Source organism: Urocitellus parryii, chromosome 8 (assembly GCF_045843805.1).
Source record: "Urocitellus parryii isolate mUroPar1 chromosome 8, mUroPar1.hap1, whole genome shotgun sequence".
Classification (NCBI taxonomy): Eukaryota; Metazoa; Chordata; class Mammalia; order Rodentia; family Sciuridae; genus Urocitellus; species Urocitellus parryii.
This window is the reverse complement of record NC_135538.1, coordinates 127380527-127407908: the sequence shown is the minus strand read 5'-3', so window position 1 is coordinate 127407908 and position 27382 is coordinate 127380527. Positions and strand designations below refer to the sequence as shown.

General features: G+C 36.4%; 1 non-coding gene and 1 pseudogene across 1 annotated transcript; one reads left to right on the top strand and one right to left on the bottom strand.

Annotated features, from left to right (window-relative positions):
• Window positions 1-11443: 11443 nt before the first annotated feature.
• On the top strand, window positions 11444-12230 carry LOC113200952 (small ribosomal subunit protein eS1 pseudogene; annotated as a pseudogene).
• An 8335-nt stretch (window positions 12231-20565) lies between these two features.
• On the bottom strand, window positions 20566-20671 carry Trnal-caa (transfer RNA leucine (anticodon CAA)). Its single transcript has 2 exons — window positions 20634-20671; window positions 20566-20611 (listed from the first exon to the last, which is right to left on the bottom strand). It is a non-coding gene; the product is annotated as a tRNA-Leu (tRNA).
• Window positions 20672-27382: the final 6711 nt, after the last annotated feature.

Below are 27382 nucleotides of genomic sequence, written 5' to 3'. Positions count from 1 at the left end.
AGTGGTAGAGATGCTTGCCTAGAATGTACTGGGTTTAATACCCAATACTGGGGGTGGGGGGTGGAGTGTATGACTGAATAATCAATAACAACATCAAAACAGAATTTGTGATAATGCAATTTTTATTTATTTATTTTTTAAATAAGAGAGTTACTTGTTCCCAGACACACTAAGGATTTTTTAGTATACATACCACACCATTAAACTGTGTTGTGAGGCAAGGGTATCTCTTCTCATCACTCCTAATCAACATTGTACTGAAAGCCCTAGTTAATGCACTAAGTCATGAAAAAGAAAGAAAAGATACATACATTGGGAGGAAAGAAAACGCTTGCTCACAGAAGACATAATTGTCTATGTAGAAATTCCCGGGCTGGGGATGTGGCTCAAGCGGTTGCGCGCTCGCCTGGCACACGTGCGGCCCGGGTTCAATCCTCAGCACCACATACAAATAAAATAAAGATATTGTGTCCACCGAAAGCTAAAAAATAAGTAAATATTAAAAAAAAAAAAATTCCCTCAAAAAAAAATTTTTTTTTTTTTAAATGAGGAATGGAGCAGGAATCATCCAAGATGAACCTAGAGCTTCCAGGAAGATGGCACTTCATATTTCTTCATATTTTTAAAATGAAGAAGTAAGAAAGACATTCCCAGATAAGTAAAAACCCAGAGAATTCATTGCTAGAAGGCCTGCTTTACAAGAAACAGTAAAGGAAGTTCTTCAGGCTGAAAACAAGTGACACTAGACAGTAATTCAGAATCCACATTTTTTTTAAAAAGGTAATTAGGTAATTGCAAAAGATAATAATAAATTATATAATTATTTTCTTAACTCATTTTTAACTGATTTAAATAACAAACTGATAGAATAATACATATGTATTGGGGATCTATAACATAAAAATGTAATATATTTGACAGTAACAGTATAAAGAAGGAAGGATGAAACAAACTGTAATTGAGTAAAAAAGTAACAGCAGATGGTAACTCAAATCCACAGGAAGAAATGGAGAAAAACACTAGCTGGGGGAAAAAAAATATCCGCCAAGAGGAGGAAGAGAAGAAGAAGGTTAACACAATGAAAAATATCTGTGAACAAACTTCATCTTTCAGTTTTGTTTGTTTGTTTTCTTTTGTTGTTATTGTTGTTTGAGACAACAATAAATTGTTTAGGGCCTGGCTAAATTGCTGAGGCTGGCTTTAAACTCACAATCCTCTTTGCCTCAGCGTTCTGAGCCACTGGGATTACACTAGCTCTTTTCAGTTTTTAAAACCTTTCTTTACACCTTTTAAAAAGTTGACTCTAGTTGGTAGAGTGGGTGCCTCACATGCACAAGGCCCTGGCTTCAATCCCCAGAAGTTAAAAAAAAAAAAAAAAGAGAGAGAGAAAAGAAAGAAAGAAAGAAAAGAAAAAGTTAACTCTAAATGTGTCATAAACTTAAATGTAAAAGCTAAAAGTATAAAACTCTTAAAGAAGACATAGGAGTAAATTTTTGTGACATTCTGCTAGGCAAAGATTTCTTAGATATGATACCAAAGCACAAGTGTAAAAGAAAAAAATAAATTCGACTTCACAAATTAAAAAATTTTGTGTTTTTAAAAATACCATCAAAAAAGTAAAATAAAATCCACAGAGTAGGAGAAAATATTTGCAAACCATATATTTGATAAGAGAACTGAATGGAGAATATATAAAAGGTCCTTATAAATCAATGGTGAAAAAATAACCCAATTAAAAACTGAGCACAGGAGGGCTGGGGATATAGCTCATTTGGTAGAGTGCTTGCCTCACATGCACAAGACCCTAAGTTTAATCCCCAGCACCACCGCCACCACCCCAGAAGGAAAAGGAAGTGAATTACATTTCCCTCCATATATAGATGCTACTATATATTGAAATAGGAACCTCCTACACTGTTGGTGAGAATTTAAAATGCTGTAACTACTTTGCAGAACAGTTTGTCATAGAGTTACCAAGTGTAATTATAATTTCCTTTTAGATATAGGTCCAAGAGAAAAGAAAACACATATCCACATGAAGACTCGGTCAAGAGTGTTCATATCGGCATTATTCATTATAGCCAAAAAGTAGAAACCCAACAAATGTGATGAATGGAAAAATAAAATGTGGTTTATCCATACAACAGAATGTTATTCAGCCATAAAAGAAACAAAGTATTAATACATGCTACAATATGAACTTTGAAAATGTTATTTTAATATTAAAGAAACCAGACATGAAAGATCACATATTCTATGACAGTCTTTATATGAAATGTCCAGAACAGGCAAATGTGCAGGGACAGAAAGTAAATTAGTAGTTGTCTGGGCTGGAGAATGCAAATGAGGTAAAGTGAAGACTAGAGGACTAGAGGACTAGAAGATGCAGGGTTTCTTCTTCTTCTTCTTCTTCTTTTTTTTTTTTTTTTTTTTTAAGGGAGAGAGGAGAGAGGGAGAGAGAGAGAGAGAGAATTTATTTATTTATTTATTTATTTATTTTAGTTCTCCGCGGACACAACATCTTTGTTTGTATGTAGTGCTGAGGTTCGAACTGGGCCGCAGGCATGCCAGGCAAGCGCGCTACCGCTTGAGCCACATCCCCAGCCCCAGGGTTTCTTCTTGAAGTGATGAAAATAATGCAAAATTATTGTGCTGATAATTACATAACTCTGAATATACTATAAATTTTTGAACAATATACTTGAAATGGGTGAAATGGGTAAAGCTCTTTTTTTAATATTTATTTTTTAGTTGTACACAATACCTTTATTTTGTTTTATTTTTATGTGGTGCTGAGGAGCGAACCCAGGGCCACACATGTGCTAGGCAAGTGCTCTACCACTGAGCCCTAAATCTCTTTTCAATAAGTTAAAAGGGCTAGGGATATTGCTCACTCAGTAGAAATTAAAAGCAGAATACTATTTAACTATCACTAAGAAAATGGAATGCTCAGACATAAGTTTTTTATTTTAAATTTAACAGATACATAAAACACAAAAATTGCATATATTTATTGGAGAATTGTGTGATATTTTGATACATATATGCACTATGTACTATCATTTTTAAAAACATGTATGTATATATGTATGTAAGGTCAGGGTGAAGCCTAGGTAGGCCTATGCATGCTAGGCAAGCACTGTACCAGGGAGCTGCACCTCTGCCCTTTAATATCATTTTAAACTTGCCTAACTCCTCAAATACTTATCTTTTTATGATTAAAAAAAATTTCCTTCCTCTAGCTTTTTGAAATATATGGTACATTATTGTTATCATTTAATCCTAACAAAACTTCATGAAGTATGTACTATTTTATTCCCATTTTGTAGATGAGCCTCTAGAGCTAGAGTACTAGAAGCACTAAAAAAGAATGAGTTATTCTGATTGTTGCCTAAAGAGCAAATTTATGTTTCAGTTTGCAAAAACACTGAATCAAGTAGCTGAAAGTTTGGGATTCCTCCGCAAAAAAGGGGTTGCTAGACTGGTGACAGAAACCAAGATGGAAAAAAAGAACATGAAATTTGGGTTGGATGGAAGTGGGAACAATCTGTGACTAAGACTGGCAAAATCCTCTAGGTTTAGATGGCTGAGGAGTTTGCTTTCATCCATCTTAACCTCATCAACCAAATCCCGTGTACAATACGTAGTGGGAGTCGGGGTGAAGGGGACGATCAATTAAACCACGAAACACATCAGGATTACAGCATGTTTCTCAAAGTGCGACCCCCCCCCCCGCCCCCAGTCGCACTGGCAGAAAATTTGTTAGAAATCTCGATTATTGGCCCCATTCCAGACCTTCTGAATCTGAAATTCGGGGTGGGCCAGGTAATCTGAATTTTGGTTGCCACTGCAGGGGATTTAATGCACGCTACTGTTTCAGAACTGTTGGTTAGAGAAAAGAATTGCTAGAAGAGGTAAAAGATTACAAACAGAAATAAACGTAAAGAAACAGTGTACCTTCATTCCCAGAGGCTGCTCTGACTGTTTGCCCCGCCAGGACAAGCAGCAAGGGACCTAAACTGAGTTCGAAGCCAAGAGGCAGGTGGAAAGGGGATTACCCCACTCTCCAATAATCCGGAGGGAATCTCTGTAGTTGGTATTTTTGCTTGCTCCGGATCAGCGATCTCTTCCTCCCCTCTAGCCACAATCCGCTTTCCACCACCTTTATTGTCTTCTCTATTCCCACCAGAATGTAATCTCCATGAAGGCACAGATTTTTGCTTGTTTTATTCATTACTAGCACACAGTGGACACTACAATGTTTGCCAAATGAATGCATTTAAATTATATTCATTCTTGAAAATGCACAAAATCTGAAAGATTGAAGACAAAGCCCAATATGGAACCAAATTGGCTGTTATCACAGAAACCTTGGGGGAAATTGGCTAGAAAGGAACAGAATGAAGAGAAACATTTAACTTTTTGCATATTAGACTTCATGTATTTTTTTTTTTTTTTAATGGAGGGCAGTGAAGCCTATTGATGGATATGCTGGTGGCTGTCTTTGGCAAAATGACTTTCCTGCTACTGAGTAAGAACGACAGAACTACTAAAAACTCGGATTATACTATTTGCAAACTTCTAAATTGTTCCCGGTGTCGACTCAGTCCTGGTCAGTGCTAAATGAGTGTCAACTAGATTAGTTACCTTATCAACCACATTTCAGAATTCCTCTTTGAAACGAACTTTCTGATGTAAGTAACAACTTGAACTTTAATTAAATGTTTTTCCATACATGTCACATTTAAAAGCATTCTGGTTAGAATGAATTAGCAAATGTTGGATAAGATTGACAGACGAAACTGAGCTAGCAGGTGGCTCACTGCTGTAATCCCAGCAACTAGGGAGGTGGAGGCAAAGAATCAAGAGTTCAAAGCCAGCCTCAGCAATTTAGCAAGGCACTAAACAACTCAGTGAGACCCTGTCTCTAATAAAATACAAAGAGGGCTGGGGATGTGGCTCAGTGGTCCAGTGAGTCTGAGTTCAAGCCCGTACAAAAATAAAATATACAAAAATAAAATATACAAAAATAAAATATACAAAAGTAAAATATACAAAAATTAAATATACAAAAATAAAATATACAAAAATTAAATAAACAAATAAATCTGTTGTTGAACAACATATGACTTGCTCCTGAAAGCTTTCCCACATTTATTACATTTATAAAAGGATATCTCCTGAGTGGATTCCATGATGGTAAATTGAATTGGACTGACCAAAAAAAAAAAAAAAAGGCTTCATCACATTTTTCACATTTGTAGTCTTTCTTCAGTGTGGATTCTTCGATGTAGAATAAGGTGAAAACTTTGACAAAAGGTTTTTCCACAGTCATTGTAATTTAAGGTTTGTCTCCACAGTGGATTCTCTGGTGTACTTTTAGGTTGAAGTTCACATAAAAGGCTTTTTCCACACTTGCTACACACACGTCTTCTCTTCAGTGTCAATCTTCTGATGGCTAATACAGTAGAGTTTTGTGAATAGTTTCCTTGAGTTTTCAGAGCTGCCCTTGTGTTTGTTGGCTTCTCTACCATCAGGAAGCAAGCACCTCTGAATCTTTCAAGTATCTTCACTTGTGATTTTATTTATTCAGAAATGTTTTGTGTAAGATCAGTTCCCTGTTGTCAATCCTGGCCTACCATCTGGAAAAAAAAATTAAAAAAAATATATATATATATATAAAAACATGCAAATTATCTCTTTTATTTCACTGTCTGGAAGTTTTTAAAATGATAGAAATAATACTAAAGAGGCAAAGCATATAATTCAGGCAGTGGAAATCATTCCTGAGTAATTTTTAGTTTTTGGTATTTTTTGTAGTATTCATTTTTAGAAAAGCATAAAGAGTTTGTTTAGTGAAATGGAAGTAATGTTCCAAGATGTGTGGAGTGGTCTGCCTCTCAGAGAGAAAACAGCCTTTCTGGGTAGTCTTTAGAATGACTGAACTTGTTGAAAAGTAGGGGTATGAAAAATAGGACTTTTATTATTCCTTTATCTTATTTACTTATTTAACTGTAATATCTTATTTAGTGCTACTCAAAATTGCCAGATGACATTATACTAACACCACATATAAACAAATAAATGAATAAAGGTCCATCAATAACTAATAATTTAAAAAAATGCAATCAATATACACCCTCCTCATTGACAGCCTTATTGCCAAAAAAAAAAGTCAGCTGAAATAAACTGTGTTTAGTGATGTATTGATTTAGCACCTACTGCAAATTTATGAGACCAGTGAACCATACTTTGAGTAGTCCTGCTGTTTAGCAGTGTTTCAAATGAAGATTTTATCTGTCAGTGGTAAAGAGAAACTTAAGTGTAATAATTACTAATTCATGATGCTATATCCTTCCTACTTTTTTGGTATTGAAAATACTATTAAATGATAGTGATAGAAGATAGTAGTTAGGAATAGACTTGTGTCCCCAAAATTCATATGAGAATCTGTAACCACCAAATCAGTGTGATAGTATTTGGCTTTTTGGAGGTATCAGATGACATCATAAGGAGAGAGGCTCCATAATGGAATAAGTGCCCTTATAAAAGACATCATAACAGCATTCTCTTTCTCTGCCATGTGAGGACACAGCAAGAACGTGACCACCTACAAGACAGGTAGAAAGCCCTTACCAGGAAATGAATTAGCTGGCACTCTGATCTTGGACTTCTTGGCCTTCAGAACTGTGAGAAAATTACTTTCTAATGTTTAAGCCATTTATCTGAGGTATTTTGTTATGGCAATCCAAGCAGATTAGAAGAGCTGTTTTATTCACATTCTTTCTTAGAAATAAAGGCTTGGAAACCCTATAATTGTGACTCAAATTATTCTTTTTTTAAAAAATTATTCTTTTAAAAATATTTTACATGCCCTTGAAATCATAGAGTCTAGAAACTACTATTTCAAGTGTGATTATAAAAGTAGCAAAATATTCTTGACAGATCTTTGCCATCAACTAACAGTATAGAAACTAAGTGCTTCAGTTTTTTCACCTTTAAGGACAGAAACTTGGAACTTGATGTTTCTGTGGGTTCCATCTCCTTCCAGGGCATTTTCTGTGTATTTCTAATAGGAACCTAGGAAAAATTGGATACAAAAGGATTCATGACCACACCACCACCAGAGATGGGAGGAGAGGCCTGCCTGCCTCACTGTGACACGGGTTTCTTATTCACCAAAGCGTGGCTCCACAGCCCAACATCTGGGTACATATAAGCTTGAGGCTGCCACCACCACAAAACTGGGATATCACCACTTGCATCAAGGGACAAAAATAAGGACCTATAAGATATCACCAAGGTCCCTGTGATCCTGGCTGCACCAAAGGTATCTCTACTCAGGGTGCTAACATTTACCCTGTTACTGAGGTAACAGGGAGTCTTGCATGGGGTTGCCTATCTCATTTCTTCTACTAACAGGCAACTTCTTATGATTACCCTCTCACTAGTCATATAATACCTCCATATTCTAACATCCTACCTCATAAACTTCTCAGCCAACCCCCCAGACCCCCCTTCTACCATTAGAAACTAAACCATTATACAAATCTATTGACTATAAGGTAGAAGATAACCGAACTCACCATTTCTGATTATAGTGACAAAACTGTAAATGTAAAAAATAGAAGCTAACCAATATATGGCTGCACGTTGGGTACATTGAGTACTGAAATATTGATCTCTCCCTTAAAAATGTAGTATTGGTAACATATAGGGACACTATAAGACAACAGGGCAGAAGCTGTCATTCCTCGGATCTACGCTGCAAGAAAGGAAGACTCATAGACATCATGAAAAAACAAGAGAGAAAAGTGCCCCAAACAAATCAAGATAGAATCCATAGATAGTGAAGTAGATGCAATGTCAGAGAAGGAGTTCAGACTACACATAACTAAAATGATTTGGGAATTAAAGAATGACCTAAGTGAGCAGATACAGGCAAAAATCACTCTATCAAAGAGACAAGAGAGCAAATACAAATTGTAAGAGATTAGTTCAAGAAAGAAAGAGAGATACTGAAAAAAAACAGAAATCCTTGAAATGAAAGAAAAAATAAGCCAGTTAAAAAACTCAATATATAGCATCACCACAGATCACTTGGAAGTCAGGACCTCAGACAATGAAGACAAAATATACAATCCTGAAAATAAAGTTGATCTCACAGTAAAGATAGTAAGAAACCATGAACAGAATATCCAAGAATTATGGGATACCATCAAAAGACCAAATTTAAGATTTATTGGGATAGAGGAAGGTTCAGAGATTCAAACCAAAGGAATGCACAATCTCTTCAATGAAATAATAGCAGAAAATTTCCCAAGCATGAAGAATGAACTGGAAAATCAAATACAAGAGGCCTATAGGACATCAAATGTACAAATGTATAGATCTATATCAAGACACATTATAATGAAAATGCCTAGCTTACAGAATAAGGATAGAATTTTAAAAGCTGAAAGAGAAAAATCAGATTACCTATAAGGGAAGACCAATTCAGATCTTAGCAGATGTTTTCAACCCAGACTGTCAAAGCTAGGAGATTCTGGAACAACATATACCAAGCTCTAAAAAATAATGGATGCCAATCAATAATCTTATATCCAGCAAAATTAAGCTTCAAATTTGATGCTGAAGTAAAAACCTACCATGATAAACAAAAGCTAAAAAATTTACAGCAAGAAAGCCTCACTACAGAACATTCTTGGCAAAATATTCCATGAAAAGGAAATAAAAAACAACAATGAAAATTTGCAAAGGGAAGAACTACAATAAAGGAAAAACCAACCAAAGGAGAAACCAAGTCAAGCTAAATATAAAAAAATAAACAAAAATGGGTATATTACAGTTCATGTCTCTTTCAACTGTTTTTGATGAATTTTTACACATAAAAATTTTAACTACAATATCATCTGATTTTTCAGATTTTTGTTTATTTCATAATTTTTATTTCCCATTTCTCTTCACAAAGTTACACAAATTATGTTCTTTAAAAGTTTTAGCATTTTATGTTATGTTTTAATATATGATTAATCTGGTATGTGTATATACATTGCCTGTGATATGAGGTATATTTTACTTTCTTATAATTAAAAATCCTTTATTCAAGATTCAAAGATGAAAAAGATTAATCAGAGTAAAAACTATTTAATAAGGTATTTATAAAGGTAAGGGCAAGGTTGAGGGAAACTAACAAAATTTGTGAAGCACCTTTCCTTCAGTAAACTTGAAGAGGAAGGAGGTAAAATAAGAGAGAGCCATTATGAAAAACTTGTAGGAGAAGGTGACCTAACTGAAGTTATTCCCATCAAAAGCATGTAGAAAACAACTCACAGTTTAATAGAGCCTTATAGGAAGGAATAAAACACCTTGCTCTACTTTTGTATATTCTAAGTTCATCTCTTTGGTGTCCCTTTCTGATGGAACTCAACAAGAAACCACATAACAAGGGGACTTATCATGAAGCCTACAGCATGTCTCACCAAAAGGTGAAAGATGAAGAAAGGAGCCAATATAGCAGCCATTGGTTACATGAGGCTACTAAGTATTTGAAATGTATCTAGTCTGAATTGAGGTGTGCTCTGTGTTAAATAGACATAAGGTTCCAAAGAAGTACTAGGACAAAGAAAATGAACATGAAATACCTTACTAATAATTATTTTCCTTGTAAATTATGTTGGTAATCCATTGGGTTAAATAAAAATATATTAAAATTATTTTCTCTATTTGTTTTTTTAAAAAAAGAAGTAAAGGAGAACAAGGTAATATATTCTGTATCTTGACGGTAGTACTATATATCTATACATATGTTGTCATTTTTTACATTTGTGATATCAAAATTCATATAACTATAAAACTAAATAGGGTAAATTGTATCATATATAAATTATATCTCAACAAACATGACTTTAAAAAGAAATCTAGTTCATGAAGTGTTTTAACAGTATTGGGCACATACTAACCACCTGATAAATAATGGCTATTATTATGATTCAGTAAAACAACCTGCATCAAACTGTTTCATAGTGGGGTAGAGAGGGAGAGCATGGGAAGAACAGACAAACTCTAGATAGGGGCAAAGGGTAAGAGGGGAAGGGAGGGGGCATGGGGTTAGAAATAATGATGGAATGTGATGGACATGATTATCCAAAGTACATATATGAAGACACAAATGGTGTGAATATACTTTGTATACAACCAGAGATATGAAAAATTGTGCTCTATATATGTAATATCAATTATAATACATTCCGTTGTCATATATAACAAATCAGAATTAAAAAATAAAATAAAAAAGAACTATATAAAGAAAAAAGGATTCATGACCATTTAATATAAAAACTATAACTAAAAATTTTAAGAGAAAAATCCATGTACATCTCAAGTTTTCCATCTCTAAAGATACGAACAAAAATCAGAAGCTTAGGTATTCTAGATTTGAATAAAGAATACTGAAATTTGCCCATTTTCTAATTGCTAGGCAGTTTTTTTTTTTTCCCTAATTGCTAATTGCTATGCCTCCCATCAGACCAGAAATCTAAACACCCCTTACTTCCCAGAGGATAGTTCACTCTCTCTCGGCTCACTCAGTTCTCTAAGTCCTTCAGCACAGACACACATTTTCCTAATTTTTGGAAGATGCTTCTGCACCAAGGCCTGAAGTTCCTGGGTCAGGAACTGCTCCAGGATCTGCTCCTTACTGGGCAGTGCATCTCAGGTTTCAGCCCTATCCAAACAGCAGGAGCAGGTTCAGAACCTCTTGGGGTCCAGGTTTCTGCCCCCCTCCACAGAAAATCTTAACTAAGCTCCTCCAGAAATCTTCACCATAATTGATTTTAAGACTATCAGCAAAAGTGTCTCTACAAAAGAGTTTAATGTAGGTAAACTTCCTATTTTCCTGTTGCTCTATTTTATTTGGCCACCGGCCTGGAAGAAATCAGCACTCACAAAAGGTGCTGAACACCTCTTTACTAGTTTTTCACAAACACTTATCCAGTATAATAGTTTGTAAAAGTGTGTTTGCAAAATTTTCAAAATTATTCCTGGAGTTAACTGGGGACTCCTATTCCAGAGGCTTTGATTCTGCCGTCAGCAGGAGGAGTGGGGGTTATTAAAGGAACTCTTCAAGGATTGTATTCCAGGTGTGGTCTGGTGATGATGATGTGGTGGGGGGTCCCTGATGATATGTTAGGATTCACTTGTTAATTTGGGAGTTAGTTGCTTCCTAGATCCACTGGCAGATATCTCCTTTCTGTGAAGCACAGATAACTCAAGGTAATCTTGTTCTCCGCCCCCAGGTTAGGGAATGGGAGAGAGGGACAAGATAAAAAGGAAAAAACTTGTCCCTTTTAAAAATAAGCATTAGAGATCACCTAGACTGCGCTGTATGCCTAAATTCTCTGTCTAGTTTCGATTCTGCCCTTTTGACTCTCTGAGTAGAGGAATGGCAATAGATCAGAACAAGTGCCTTACCAAAGGCCGCAAGAAGCGAGCCAAAAAGAAAGTGGTTGATCCATTTTCTAAGATTGGTATAATAGGAAAGAACTGGCTATGTTCAATATAAAAAATATTGGAAAAACATTAGTCATAAGGACCCAAGGAACCAAAATTGCATCTGATGGCCTCAAGGGTTGTGTGTTCGAAGTGAGTCTTGCTGATGATTTGCAGAATGATGAAGTTTCATGTAGGAAGTTCAAGCTAATTATTGAGGACTTCAGGGGAAAAACTGCCTAACCAGCTTCTGTGGAATGGATCTTACTGGTGACAAAATGTGCTCCATGGTCAAAAAATGGCAGACAATCATCGAAGCTCATATTGATGTCAAGTCTACTGATGGTTATTTGCTGAGTCTGTTCTGTGTTGTTTTTACTAAAAAATGCAACAATCAGATACAGAGGACCTCCTATGCTTAGCACCAACAGGTCAACTGAATCCAGAAGAAGATGGTGGAAATCATGACAAGGGAGGTGCAGACAAATGACTTGAAAGAAGTTGTCAATAAACTGATTCCAGGCAGCAGTGGGAAAGACATAGAGAAGGTTTGCCAATCTATTTATCCTCTTCATGATGTCTTTGTTAGAAAAGTAAAAATGCTGAAGAAGTCCAAATTTGTAGTGGGAAAATACATGGAGCTTTATGGTAGTAGTTCTGTAAAAGCTGCTGGAGGTAAGATAGGTGCTAAAGTTGAGTGACCTAATGGTTATGAACCATCAGTTCAATAATCAGTTTAAAATTCAGATTTTTAATAGTTACAAATAAAAAGTCCTCTATGTGGAAAAAAAAAAAGCCTCAGAGCAAGGAGGGCTGAATTCAAAAGGTGAAGTGGACCACTGTTACAACACTACAGATAGTATTTACAGATCTCTTACTTTGTACTAGGAACAATTATGTATTTCACATACATTATCTCATTTCATTCTGGAATTCAAACTCATGGTAGCTGATCTCCTGATAGTCAATAACTTGAAACTGGAAAATACTTTGGCCTTTTGCCTGAGATGTCACGATGCTGCTAAACCCTCAAGTAGTTCACCTTTTGTTTTCTCAGAGAGCTAAATTCTGGTGTTTGGGAGAGATTGTGGTGTTTTTGCAAGTTTTTGAGGAAGAGATTTGGCAGGAGGCATTTTCCCTATCCCACCTGACAGATAAATGCTATGTACTTTAAAAAGTTGAAGGTGGAGGTGAGAAGTAAGAAATTCCATCAGTGTTGTGAAAGCTTTTCAGAGGATAATTAATTCTTACTCCATGAAAAAAAATAAACAATATGAGTTCTGCAGAGAGAAGTAAAATAAATCCAAGAACACAGGATACATTCTGGAAGCGAAACCATCTACTCCCACAGTAACTCTTGAAGGGAATTTAAATTATCCTTTCCTTTTGTTACAGAGCTGAGGCCTTTGGGAAAACTGAGGTAACACAAAGACCCCCACTTCTTCAAACCCCAATTTTTGCAATCAAATCAGAAAGATTTCAGACATGTTGCTCAGAATAACAAGAATGACTTTATTGAAGGAACAGAAAAAAGGAGAGTGTATCCTCTCAGAAAGAGGGACAATGTGCCTCTCTAGCACTCCAGTTTTATTGGGGAACCCAGAGAAGTTTCCAGAGAGTCCCGCCCAGGGCCACCTCTTGACTTTTGACTAACAGCAAGATGACATCAGACTTTCAAGTCCCCATTGCCATGGCAACTCTAGATCACCAGCCCATCCTGACTGGTTTTATATATATATATATATATATATATATATATATATATATATATATATTTATTATTATTATTATTATTGGTACTGGGGATTGAACCCAGAGGCACTTAACCACTGAGCCACATCCCCAGCCCTTTTTAATATTTGATTTATTTAGAGACAGGGTCACACTGAGTTGCTTAGGGCCTCCCTAAATTGTTGAGTCTGGCTTTGAACTCTTGATCCTCCTGTCTCAGCCTCCCAAGCCACTGGGATCACAGATGTGCCCCACTGTGTCCAGCGCTATGTGGATTCTTAATCATACATTTTTACAGATTTTATGGTTAGGTAGAACACCCTTATCTCCCAGCATTTGAGGATTGAGCCACAAAAGTCTCTCCCTTCAGGGTAACTTGGGTTTTTCTTATCAACATTATTTTGGTACTGTATTTCTACTGCAGATAGGTAGTTTGCTGAGGAATGTGACATATCCTGTCCAGTTAGGCCAGGCAGGGCTGCAGGTAAATTGCTTCTTGGAAAGAAAGCATGTGGGAATCAGCAGAGTGGGCCCATTTTATGGAATTATTCTCTTAACCTTGTATTCCCACCATTCTCATCTGTCTGTCCCCCTAATACTTTCTTTTAAATAATGTGTAATTTAGTTTTCTTGATGGAGAAAATAGTTCTATGGAGGTGAAGTGTGCAGAGCACTCAAGATTCCAGAGTTAATGGGAGCAGAGGAAAAAGAAAGAGAGACAAAGAGGAGGAAAGAAATGAAGTGGAAGCTTTCATAGAAAAGATTACTAGGGTCATTAATTCTGAGGCTCATAGTTTAAAACTATAAATGATTAGATCAGATACAAATTCAAGTAAGCTATTTCCTCTATTTTTCTTTCCTTTATTATTATTGTTATCTTGAAATTAATGAAAATAATACCTGAAAAACTCTCATAATAGCACTGGCATGTAACAATAAATTTCAAATAAATGCTCATTATTATTCCATACTTATTGGCTGGAAAATCATTTCAAATTGGAGGATACTTTCTGAGTTGTAGAGATAGATGCCTATATTACCCACTTGTTAATAAATTTAGCTATTATTTGAGATTTATGAGTCAGGGAAGCCTCCACCATATAAAATAGGCAATGGCAGAACAGTAAGTTTTGCAAAGTGGGAACAAAGAAACAGAACAACAAGAAAATCTGACTGGTTACATCAGGTTTCTTTTTTGTGTGTAAGGTTTAAAGTCTCTGTATCCTGGAATTGTAACAATGAAAGTTCTGGTTCCTTTGCCACCTGATGAAGCCATTGCAGAGACAGATGGGAGGAGAATGAGCTTTACTGGCAAGAAGCTGGCAAGTTGGAAGATTCCATTTTGCCAGGATGTTACTTTGGTCATTTGGTGAAGGCCTGAAGGTCATTTGGTGGCGCATGCCTGTAATAATCCCAGTGGTGGTTAAGTGCTCTTGTGTTCAATCCTGGTACTCAAAAAAAAAAAAAAAAAAAAAAAAAGGAAGCTAAAGACAAAGGAATCAGAAAAGGTCAAAATGGCAAATGTGCCCTCCATCGAGGGGTAGCAGACACAAAGCTTATGTGGGGTGTTCAAAGACTCTGATTTTGGCATAGCCAGGTCAGCACTGGAATAGTCATTAATTCTTGCAGTTATCAATTGCCTTTCAAAGTTGCCCATAGGTCACCAGGCATTTCAGATATTACTGGTTCCTGTAAACTTAAAGAAAGATTACTAATTAAAATATGACTGACAGTGTTCTTTCATGTCTTCTCTTACTTTTCAGGCAAGTCTGGCTTTATTGATTAATTATTTAGAAAGGGAGGCATAGGGGAAGGAAGCAAAGCAGAAGCAGTGAAAACAGACTTGCTAGTGCTAGAAGAGAATTAACCCTTTTATCAGCTTCAGAATCTCCTGTTTTCAGGAAAAACTGGTCTGTTGGGGGGTCAGTTTGCTTCCTTAATGGATCATTTTGATTATGTGGCACTTAACACTAGTTGGTTTGGTCTTTCTACTGAGGCCTACTGAAGGAGGTCACTCTAAAACAATGACATCCCATAATTTTGGTTTAACCAAATTCAACCCTAAAACCCAATTCTGTGATTGTCTAAGTTAAATAGTGGAAGAAAGACAGGATATAAAAAGTAAGGATAGGTAGGAAGAGACAAACAGGAAAGGAAAGAGGAATTAAAACTTTAAAAACTCCATGAGAGAAAAATTGTTAAAGAACCATTATATATATGGGCATAAGTCAAGTGCTGACTATTAACCAGATAATGTCAATCTGAAGATTTCTGAAAACAACAACAACAACAAAAAAAACAGACCCTCTGGCCTGCTCTGTGTGCTACTATCACAGGAATCTAGCTCATTAGGCTGATGCCTACTCATATTTTTTTATGTTCACCATTTATAGCTTCATTTAAAAGAAGAAGCCAGACACCCCCCAAAGCAAGTTTCACTGTTCAGGGCCTTCACTCCTTCTCCGTTGAGTGCATACCCTGTTCTATTGCTTGCTTTCCTGAATAAATCTCCTTGTTTTCCTAAATAGATCTCTACTTATGCTTATTTTGAAGCATCCTGAAACTTCTTTCTATGTTTTAAGTCATGATCTGTGAGGACGGAGTTTCCCTTCTGGGAACTTTTTCTGACCCTCCATATGGTGACTGCTGCGGCCCTCCCCTGACTCAGGCAATGGCAAGGCCCTACTGAGGTGGATGGCGCAAGGCTCTCATCCTCTGGAGGAGCGCAGTATTCTGGGAATGGGCTGATTTGTTTTTGTATTCCTTTAATAAGTATAGTTGTGATTTCTCATATGACCATTAAGTATGAAGGAAAAATCATGACTTTCCCAATTAATGCAAGTACTTCTAAAGCATAGATCTGTTTGCTCTAAATGCAATGATTCAGCTGTGGAGTGTAAATTGTTAATGTCTAATGAAAAACTCCCTGTATTCCTGTCAAGGAAGTTTTTGAGAAATTAAATTAAAATCTAGAGAAGAAAAATTAATGTTAAGAAGATAGATTAGTGCTTAGTACTGGGCAACTTGTTCTTGTTCCTGTGCACAATGGTTTGTGCTCTTACTTTTGTTTGATTAAAAGTAATAACAAATCAACCACTTGCCGTAACCATGGCACCGGTTCCAGTCAGTAAGTCAAGAAACAATAGTCAAGGTATAGGCCAATAGTTTGGGACATTTGTAACTATTATTAAAAGTTAACTAAGCAGAAACAGCTCAAAACAAAACTCGAACTGAAAGTACAAATGCTTGCTTATGCATAAGCCAAAATACATTCTTCTATTCTAATTGCAACTACGTAATATTTTGTTTCTTTGAATAATGATTACTGTTTTGTAACCACAAAGTACTGTAAGCCTGCCAAAATGAAAAGTATATATGATCAACTTCACAAGTAAAGATTGGGATCAACACCTTCACTTTGGTGTCTGTGTTGTTTCTCCACCCCCTCTTTCGCCGACTCCTCACCTGAGACCCCCTGTTGGAGCTGGTCTCCGACAGGTGACAGAAGAATACGTTCAGGTTTTTTGTTTGTAGTTGAACCCAGGGCCTTATTCATGTTAGGCAGGCACTCTCCACTGAGCTACATCTTCATTCCATTGCCTGTACACCTTCTTAAATGGGGAGAGAGGGTCTCACTAAGTTGCCCAGACTCATCTGGAACTTATGGTCCTCCAGCCTCAGCCTCCTGAGTAGCTGGGATCATAGGCATGGACCACCACAGAAGGCCAGTTTTCAAGGTAGTAATTACATCTTGTCCCAGATGTATTCTGTCAAGAAAAATTGATTAAAACAAACAAAAAGATTTCCAGGGCTGTGGTAGAGCTCAGTGGTAGAGAGGTTGCCTAGCACGTGGGAGGCACTGGGTGTTAGAACAAAGAGACCAGTCTTGATGCAAACTTCACAGATCATTTCAGCCTTTATTCAGGAATGAGACTACACCTAGTGGAATGGACCCACTTTTTGGTGGAAAATGAGCCACTGAACAAAGGAAGAGACTGGGCTTATGTAGGTTATACTGAGAGGTGACTTAATTAATGAGTGTGCCAGCTTGGGCACTCAGGAATTTGGGGTCTGTTTTACTGGGCAAAATGTGAGGGAGTTTAGGGTCAGTAGTCAGTCTCTGAGATTTATCTTACTGGACCTGATGGAGGAGCTGGGGTCAGTGGCTTATATCTGGCAAGGATTAGTGTGTTGGCCTCTTTCTAGAGATTGCCTTTCTAGATTTGATGGACACCTCTTCTCCAAGGTTTGTTTCATCATCGGGAAAGAAAGCATTGGGAAAGGATCAATGTTCTCAGTGTATGGCTTTCCTTCTCATTCCATTTTCCCAGGTCTCACTATTTTGGGGGTTTGTCATTTTCCATATATAATACAGGTTTCATCCTCATCCACATAAAATAAATAAATAAATAAAGATATTGTGCCCATTACAACTTAAAAAAAAAGATTTTCAGGTATCTATCTGGGGCAACTTTTATTGTCATTTTGAGTTATCTTACAACTTGTGATTTTACTTCCTAATTTCAGGAAGTAGGAAACTAACAATAGTCCAAACAATTTTCATCCATTAGAACACAAATGACTAGTTCAGTGGAAAGCAACTAATCATTATTCTAGATATTGACATGTTTTTTAAAAAAATCTATCTGGTATATTTATTCCAGAATTTCAGATTATCTACAAATATGCAGCATTTTAAATTTTCTTTAGAACAACTGTAACACCTTTCTAGTTGCTACATTATTTGCTTGATTAAATGGGCTTTTTGACACAAATTCATTTTTATTTGTATTAGTCATATTTTATTTTATTTATTTCTATTATTTTGGTGCTGGGGATTGAACCCATTGTACACATTAAGCACTGGCTCAGCCACTGAGCTAGATCCCCAGTCTCAATTTTATTTTTTTAAGAAAAAAATATTTTTAACAATTTGGAAACAATTGAGGCATATACAGCAGTGGCAAAAACAAGACATCAACTTTCTCTGGCTCATAAGTATAGCTTCAAAGACCATGATTTGGGTCTGAAGCTAGAATGCGCTTTCCTACTCCTTTCCCCTTTGTCTAGGCCCTGGGGCCCAATAGACACACTCTTTGAGGCAAGTTGGAAAGACTCAGTCGGGCATGTCTATAAAACACCAACACAAAGGACTGAGGGAGATCACAGCACAGCTGAACAGTAAGAAAAAATGTTGGTCTAAGAAAGTAAAAAATTTTAATAAGATTAATAATTCCTCTGCCTTCAGGAAAGAGCAAAGAAGGAGTTGAATGAAGTTTTGAATTATCTTCCCAGGAATTCTTCACAGTTTTGTAAACTTTTATAATTCCTTCCTCCCTCCCTCCCTCCCTCCCTCCCTCCCTCCCTCCCTTCCTTCCCTAAAATTAGTCTTTAAAATACAGTGCTGGAAATGTAGCTCAGTGGTGGAATGCTTCCACAAGACCTAGAGTTTGATCCACAGCATTGCCAAAAATACCCACCCCCCCAACACCACCACCAAACTACTGCGGCAGTCATATAAAAAGTCATTTATGTCACAATCCTTTTTTTTCTTTTCCTCTAGAAATTTCCAGGCAAAACACTGCTATCTCCACCCCCACCCCAACCCAATACTATCTTCTGTTTTCTAACTCACCTCCAGTTCTCCAAAAGGAAATACACATTCTTCCAAAGTCTTTGAAGATATACTTGTCTGCTCCCCCGGGGTGGGGAAGGTGGGGATGTCTATTAAGTCAGTGACACACATGAATTTGTTATATCATGCCTTATTCTTTTATATATTTAATAATAATAGTAGAAATCATACAAGAATTCATTTTATTTCCCCTGTGTAAACTTTTATATTAGATTTCTTCCTTCCTTTCTCTGTTGGAGATTAAACCAGGACCTAGTGCTAGCTAAGCAAATGGTCTACCACTGAGCTACACTCTCAGCTTTGTAATCCATTTCATATTTCACATAATGAATTTAAGTGCTGCAAGGATCTAGAACTGCTTAGCACTACTTGAAACCATTTGGTTCCAGCCACCTGAGTTCAGACATTGCCTCCCAAATGGCTAGATCTTGTCCATGATGACCATCTCCTGAGAATCCTATTATTAGATAAACCAGCTTTCATTTCTCCTGCCCATTTTACCACATTTTTATTATGAGGATAAAATCAATAATAAAACTAATACAGTGCTATTATGAGTGGTCATATTGAAAGAGAACTGTATGACTGTGCATGTATAAATCTTTAATAGCTGGCATTAGATGTTTAGTTTGAAGGTCTATGACTCATATTCTTCTGAGAGATAAGTCTTGGAATGTGGTATTCCTGAAGCAGAGCCAAAGTTATTTAACTACAATAAAAGCTCCACAAGGCCAGAAAATTTCATTTTTGTAACCTTAATTTTTTATATTTTACTGTCATACCCTCTGATCTGTATCCTCTGGCACATAATGAACATTCATTAATTATTGATTGGATGAATTATAAGTTCAAATAACCCTAAATGTTCCGTTGAAAAAAAAGAAGTGGTTAAACAAAGTAGGTTATAACTATCTTATGGAACGATTTTCAGTATTTCCTTTGTGAGGAAAAAGAAGTGCTTCAAGTGGAAAAAGTCCAAAAAATTAGTAAATGAAAAATATTTCAGAACAGTATAGTATGATTTCATATCTATTAAAAATGAAATATTTATGAATATATATGTACATAGATAAAACTAAAAAATGCAATTGACGGTGGTTATATTTGGGAGAGAAAGTATACCTTTCATATTTTATTCAGGAGTTAAAAATGAGTGTTCAATTTTGACGAGACAATAATGATCAGACGCCAAGCTAAGTGTGAATGAGCATTTTACAAGGGAAATGTTTGAGAACTAATTCTATGACTTTTGATAGTGAAGAGAGCAAAGGATCCGCTTTACGATTACTTCAGAGACCGCAATGTCATCAGCCAGAGTTGTGAAGTTAATTGTTAGAAAAGTGCTACAGGAAGCATCCAGGGGAATACTTGGGTCTGCGACACAGAGGATGTACCTGATTGTAAACTCTTTTCTCCTCCAGTATCGCAGGACAGGTAGCAAACGGGGTCCCAAATTCCGTGACTTTCAGATCATCTCGCGATCCAGCAGACAAGCCATTTTCTTGTATCCCATCCTTTATTAAGCGTCTATGCCTCAAATCTCGCGGTTTCTTGAAACTACCGCGATGCTTCCGCTGCGATTTTTTTTCCAATGTTGATAGTTTGTGAGAAAATTCTAAAAGTGAAAATTTAAAAAGTAGTTTGGTAATCATTTATAAGTACTGTTAAAAACAATGTTTTTTTTTAAAGGGGAAGAAAAAAAAGGGTCGTGTCAGAAGTGGGATTCGAACCCACGCCTCCATTCGGAGACCAGAAACCCCAACGCGGGGAAGCGGAGCTTGAGTCTGGCGCCTTAGACCACTCGGCCATCCTGACACCCTGCAGAAGGGGAGAGATTTTCTAGTAAAGTAGAGCTAGGAGCAATCAACGTTTCTGTGACATACGAAGAAAATGATGTCAGTATTTTTTGAGAACTGTTAGAGAAGACTGCCACCTGTAGATTGAAAGTGAAAAAGAGTTTGCAGGCGGAGGAAAACAAAATTTATGAATAAAATTGGATACAAATTTCTTTTGAAAATGAAAGTCTAATGCCTTACAACTGTCATCTCCATCTTGAGAAGGACCTCCAAACATTTCCTTTCCCCAGCAGGCCCAGATTTCAGGAAGGAAGGAAAGAACATCTTTTTGCCTAGGTCCCTCGGTTGGCTTTCCGACCTCCAATCTTCCTTGAATTCCTGCTTAAAGTCAGAAGTCAGGCTTCCTCTTGGGTTTCCTTCTTTTTCTTTCTCTCTTTCTTTTTCTGTTTTGTTTTTGTTTTTTTTTTTTTTTTTTTTGTTTTGTTTTGTTTTGTGGTGCTGGGGATTAAAGCCAGGGCCTTGTGCATGGGTTTCTTTTCTATGAAGATGGACGAGGAATAAAAATATAAAGCCCTGAAAAATAGACACCAGTTTTATGGTACGGCTGCCTCTTATCCCCATATTTCGGCTTATTTTGTCTCTAGAACTGCCTTGCCATTTGTTGAAAAGTTTCTCTTGGGCCCGGAAAACGATAGTCGGGGCACAGCGGGAAGACAGTGCCCATTGGTTGCCATGGCTCCCACCGATACTGGGGCCTCAGGAACTAGGCGTCTAGATCACGAGAAACTCCTGCAATTACACCTTCGCTGACCTCACCCCTTCCCTACCCCGCCTGCAGTCTCTCTCAGGTATTCCCAATTAAGTATCCAAGGTGTCCATTGCCAGGTCGGGAAACTTAGTGGTAGTTTTTCAACAGAAATGTGCCACATTGCCAGACCAATTTTTCAGCTGTTCTTCAGTTTTGTACCAAGTAATCAATCGGGCTCTGGACTTGGAAGGCCCGAGGTCGCATTTCTTAATAGGCCCCTGAGACCAAACAGTAAGAAATTATTCTCCCAACTACAGCAAGAGACTGCTAAAATAACTTTCGTTCCAAATAAATTAAATTATTTAACGTTGGTAAAACAAATGTTGCCCAGGCAGTGCCAACAAATTTCGTGGTAAGAGCTCAATAAACTCAACTGTTTTAACAGCTTTTTTAAAGCTATATTTAGAGAGTAGAAATATATTTTAATTAGATTTTGTCCTTATAGGTATTGTTTTGAACACACACAAAAAGGGTTTCCTTTTCTTTTTGTAAGGCAAAGGTCTCTTCTTTTTTTTTTTTTTGCTTGAAGAAAAGTTTCAGTAGGTCCTATCTTGGCTTTCCATAGATTCCTCGCTTTCATATTGTACTTTTGATAATTCAAAAATGAGGAGTGAGATATATAGTCAACACTGGTTTCTCAATCTCCCTTCCAGATATGAGATTTGCTGTATTTTCTTTGATCGTCTATAGCTCTACTGGAAGGAAACTGTACCACAAGTGATTTCTGACACGACCACACCATTAATTACTTGTAATTAATGTTTTTTTCAGTTGCAAAGTACACAATTGTAGAAGATACAAATAAGTAAAAAAATAAAAATTATCCATAACTTCTTCACTTGTTAGAATTTAGTCCTATCATGTCATACAGTTCTCAAAAAGTCATGTTTAATATATACTTGGCTAATTTACTCTTCAAATTAACATATTACATATATACTTTTTAAGAAGTATTCTTTTGCACAAATTTTCATAACTGCAGATATTATACCAAATGTATTATCAAACACTGGATTTTTTCTAATTTTTTATTCTCATGAGCAATACTGGAAAGAACAATTTTGTGTAAATATTTTCAAGCATCCATAATTATTCAAATTTTTATAAGAGGAATCACTAGATCAATGATTATCCAGTTGTGAAAACTTTTAATACATGCCGTTCAACTACCTACTTATAAAAAAAAAAAAATGTTGGAGAGGGGTTGTGACTCAGTGGTACAGCGCTTGCCTAGCACATGCGAGGCCCTGGGATAAAATAAAGGTGTAAAATAATTAAGAAAAAAAAAAAAAGTGAGGCGATTTAAACACCTCAAGCCTGACCAACAAAAGATACTAGGATCAAACAACAGAATATTTTAATAGGTTAAAAATGATAATACATATTTTACAGATAATATTAAGTTCAACATTCAGGTTGAAAGGATTTTTATACTTCCTCAGTAAACTGCTTATCAAATTTTTATTGAGGTGTTCACCTTTTCTTACTGGCTCATAACTCACTTTATGAAAAATAAACTCTGTGACATAGTTTCTACTTACCAAGAACATAAGGAGAAATTCCCCTCATATATATATACTAACAAGAATTTCATTAAGTTCCTTTGAACATTTAGTTTATTTCTATCTCATGGAAATTATGAGCTATAAAATAAAACAGGGTCCATCTTTAAAACCAAATTGTGGCCTACATTTAGCTTCCTTGGAATGTTAAGCTGTGCATTTACTTTTGTTCGTAGTATTTTTTTTTTTTTTTTTTTAAATTTGGTGCCACCCTGAGTCTTTCTTCCTTTATGGCATGTGAGGCTGTGGCTCTCTTGATTTTGCTTTAAATGGCTTTACATCTTCTTTGGAATAAGATGAGATATAATAAAATATGTAATTGTTTTTACTATTGACTAATAAATAATATTTATTATACAGTAGGACTCCCCCAGAGGCCATCCTATAATTTTATGAAAATGTCTTCTACAAGAGGAAATTTAAAGGCCTAACAAATTATTTAAAGATGGTGGTGGAGACTAAAAAGGAAACAAGCTGAAAGTGGTGGTCTACATAAAAACAAAACAAAAAAACACATATAGTAAGGGGATTGAACTCAGGGCCTCATGCATGTTAAACACCCACTCTACCACTGAGCTACACTCCTAGTCCCTGGAGTGTCTTATATGAAATTCATAAAATTATCTTGCTTTCTGATATCTTGTCTAGGATTCACTTTTTCTTTTTCTTTCTTTCTTTTTTCTTTTCTTTTTTTTTTTTGGTGCTGGGGATTGAACCTGTGCATGTGAGGCAAGAACTTTACCAACTGCACTATATCCCTAGTCACCAGGATTCACTTTAGAATTGGGGAGGGAGAGATGAGGTTATATTATTGATCATAAATTGATAGTTGAAGTTGGGAGATAGGATGGTGGTTTCATTATACATTTTCCCCATTTTTGTGTATACTTAAAAGGTCTCTCTCAAGAAAGGTTCAATACAGAAGTAAAACAGTTGTGGATGGTAGAACACTCGTTTGCATCTAGAAGCACCAGGTCCAATTCCCAGCATTTCAAAACTGAAGAGGGAAAAAAAAAATGATGTATTATCTTATCAAAAGCATCTATGCAAGTTGTTTTGGCATATTATTAAAAAAATATGTTGTCCTAGTGACTTGGGAGGCTGAGGCAGAAGGATTTCAAGTTTGGAGCCAGCCTCAGCAACTTGGCAAGGCCCTAAGCAATTTAGCAAGACACTGTCTCAAGATAAAAAAAAAAAAAAAAAAAAAAAAAAAAATTTAAAAAGGTGTGGTAGGGGGTAATAATCAGTGGTTAAAAACCCCTAGGTTCAATCCCCAGTACCAAAAATATGAAAAAATAATAATATTTAGGTTAAAAATGTGAAATCTTTCTAGACTAAAATTCATTCTCTTCACTTTTTCTATTACATTCTTTCGTACCACAAACTGAACTGGGTTTGGCATCACAGCCCATAAAAATCCAAATTCTATATGCACTTTGAATGAAGAATCTGGTAGAGACATGAGTGTAACCAAAAGGGTTATCTTCACATGCTCTGCTTACATTTCAAATGGTCAAATGCAAAATTAAGGCAACAACTGAGCCAGGTATGTTTAATTTACACTTCAACACAAAAAAAGGAAATATAACTGGGGCAATACTGTCAAATACAAGTATTGTTTGCATGTCTTAATATTTAAAATACTTACTTGGCAGATCCAATTAATTCCCTTATAACAATCCCACCAACTCTGGTTTGGTTTGGGGCTTTCTCATTATTCTTTGTGGAGACCTCATAGCAGGAATTTCTGGGATAAACAAGGTTCAGGATATTAATTCAGTAAATTAATTGCATAGTTAATATTTATTGCTGGGCCAAGCTAGTGGGCATCGGGCCCTCAGCCTCAAGAAAAAAAGAGTACTAAGGAACCAGTAGTGGTAGACTGCTTGCTTTGCAGATTCAAGGACCCGAGTTCAATCCCTAACATAGTGCAGGATTTGGAATTTGGGGTGGGACTAAGGTACTAAGAAACGTAGACCTAGCATTTCAGCTTCCTCTTAAGATTACTGTGGTACACAGAGTCTTGAGATAATCTTTTGTTTACTTCTTTTTGTTATTTTTCCTTATTGACTTTTATTTTTCCAAGGACAGAAGCCATGTTATCTTGTATTCTCCCCCATAGTCAGGTTCAACTAGGATACCCAGCACTGGTTAATTGTGTATTTGAATCAAAGGATCATTGTCTTCCATTTGTTGAACCTTTTGAGCTTTGTTTTATTTTTCTGGGAGATGTGATTTCCTCCTTCATATACCCTTTGTTAGAGACAAACAATGACCATAATAAATGTTAATAGATAACAGTAACAAATGACTTTCATTTACCATCTGACAGCAATTTGCTCTTAATTTCATAGTGTGCCTTTAAGTGGTAGGCAATTTTGACATAATCTCTCATCTTCTCTTAAATGTACATGGTAGAGAATAGGAAGCATACTCAGGTTCCTTAGTTTCTGAACATCTCTTCTGGGCCTCATCTGCTCTTGGGAAAGGTGCTCCTCTCTGCATTCTGGGCTGTACCAGGAAAAATAAGAGCAGCTCAAGACCCAAGTGTGTGTGCACATGCATATAAACACACACATACAAAATTCTCCTCCATTAGTAAAAAGAAGTTGTTGTAACCCCAATTAAAAAATTTACATGTTCCAAAGAAAGAAATAAAGAGGAGCCAGAAGAATCCTACTGAGTCCCATGTTTGTCTTTAGTGGCCCATATCCTCACTCAATTAATTCAAAGGTTTCTTATTTTTCTGCAGATGAGTAAAATTAGAATCATTTACAAGTTTATTTATCCCCAAACTAGCATTTAAAAACAAAAATTAAATACCTATACACACCCCCAAATTAGAAGCTAATAACACATTATCAACCAATATCCTCTTCTTTTCCTTCCTTCCCCACACTTCATAAAAATAACCATGATTTTTTTGTTCATTTAAGAAGGGTATTGGGCTGGGGATGTGGCTCAAGTGGTAGCGCGCTCGCCTGGTATGCGTGCGACCCGGGTTCGATCCTCCTTAGCACCACATACCAACAAAGATGTTGTGTCCGCCGAGAACTGAAAAATAATTATTAAAAATTCTCTCTCTCTCTCTCCTCTCTCACTCTCTCTAAAAAAAAAAAAAAAAAAACAACCTGTTTAAAAAAAAAAAAGAAGGGTATCATAAGTATATAGTCTTTGAAGACTTTTTTCACGAAGCATTAAGATTTACCCTTATAGATATGTCCATAGCCTCATCACTGGGACAGTAAAAACCAGGAGTCCATTTCAAGGGCATATTTCCTTGAAAGTGTACAAGTTATCTTTATTCTTCCTTCCTGCTCCAAGGGACTAGGTGAAAGTGGAATGTGATTTTTTGAATAAAAGTCTTGACTCCATTTTCTAGTTACAGAACCTCAAGTCTACAGTAAATAGTCATAGGCAGGCATCTCAGGTTGATGAACTGGCACATCAAGGTGTCCAGTCTCTGCTTTGCCTTTCCCATGTAAAAAGCATAATCTATGTATATATACTATGTGTAAGAATCTGAGGTATGTGGTCATGTGTTCCATCTCAGTTTGAATCCTGGCTCTGCTGCTTCCTAGCTATACACCTAGGGTAAGTCATTTACCCTGTTTCGGTTTCTTTATCTGTAAAATAAGGGCAACAATACACACTTCATGAGGTTGTTGTGTTAAGTCTGTTACTCTTCACACTATGTTCCAAGCATTGCTCTGTGAGTCATAATTTATATGCATGTATCTGTTATTCTATGCATTTATATCTCAGAATGAAATGGTAAAAGCTGATCTAGCCTCATGGAATCCCTTTTCTGTAATCTCTGAATTATTTCTCATAAAGCCTGATGAATAAATAAATGACACATTATCAACAATTCATGATAGCAATCAAACATCAATGAAAGGTTATATAGCTAACAGAATCTTGTCTTCAGAAGCCATGTTCAGAAGTAGAAAAGATCAAATTCCTGGAAATAGAGCCTCTCTGCCTCATATTTCCTCCTCAGTACATGATGACTAGGTACCCCAAGGGTTTGGGATGGTGGTTCTCTGTTAGGAAGCAAAATTTGGGCCTTCTGATATATTCCAAGCCAGGAATATCCAACATTACTTTTTTTTTTGGTACAGGGGATTGAACATAGAGGGGCTCAACCACTAAACCACATCCCCAGCCCTTTTATTATATTTTATTTTGAGACAGGGTCTCAGTGAGTTGTTCAGGGCTTTACTAAGTTGCTGAGGCTGACATTGAACTTCTCAGCTTCCCAAGCTGCTGGGATTATGGCCATGCACCACAGTGCCTGGCCCTAACATTACTTTCTCAGCACCATTAGAGTCAGTGTCAGGGCACTAAGAAACTAGTT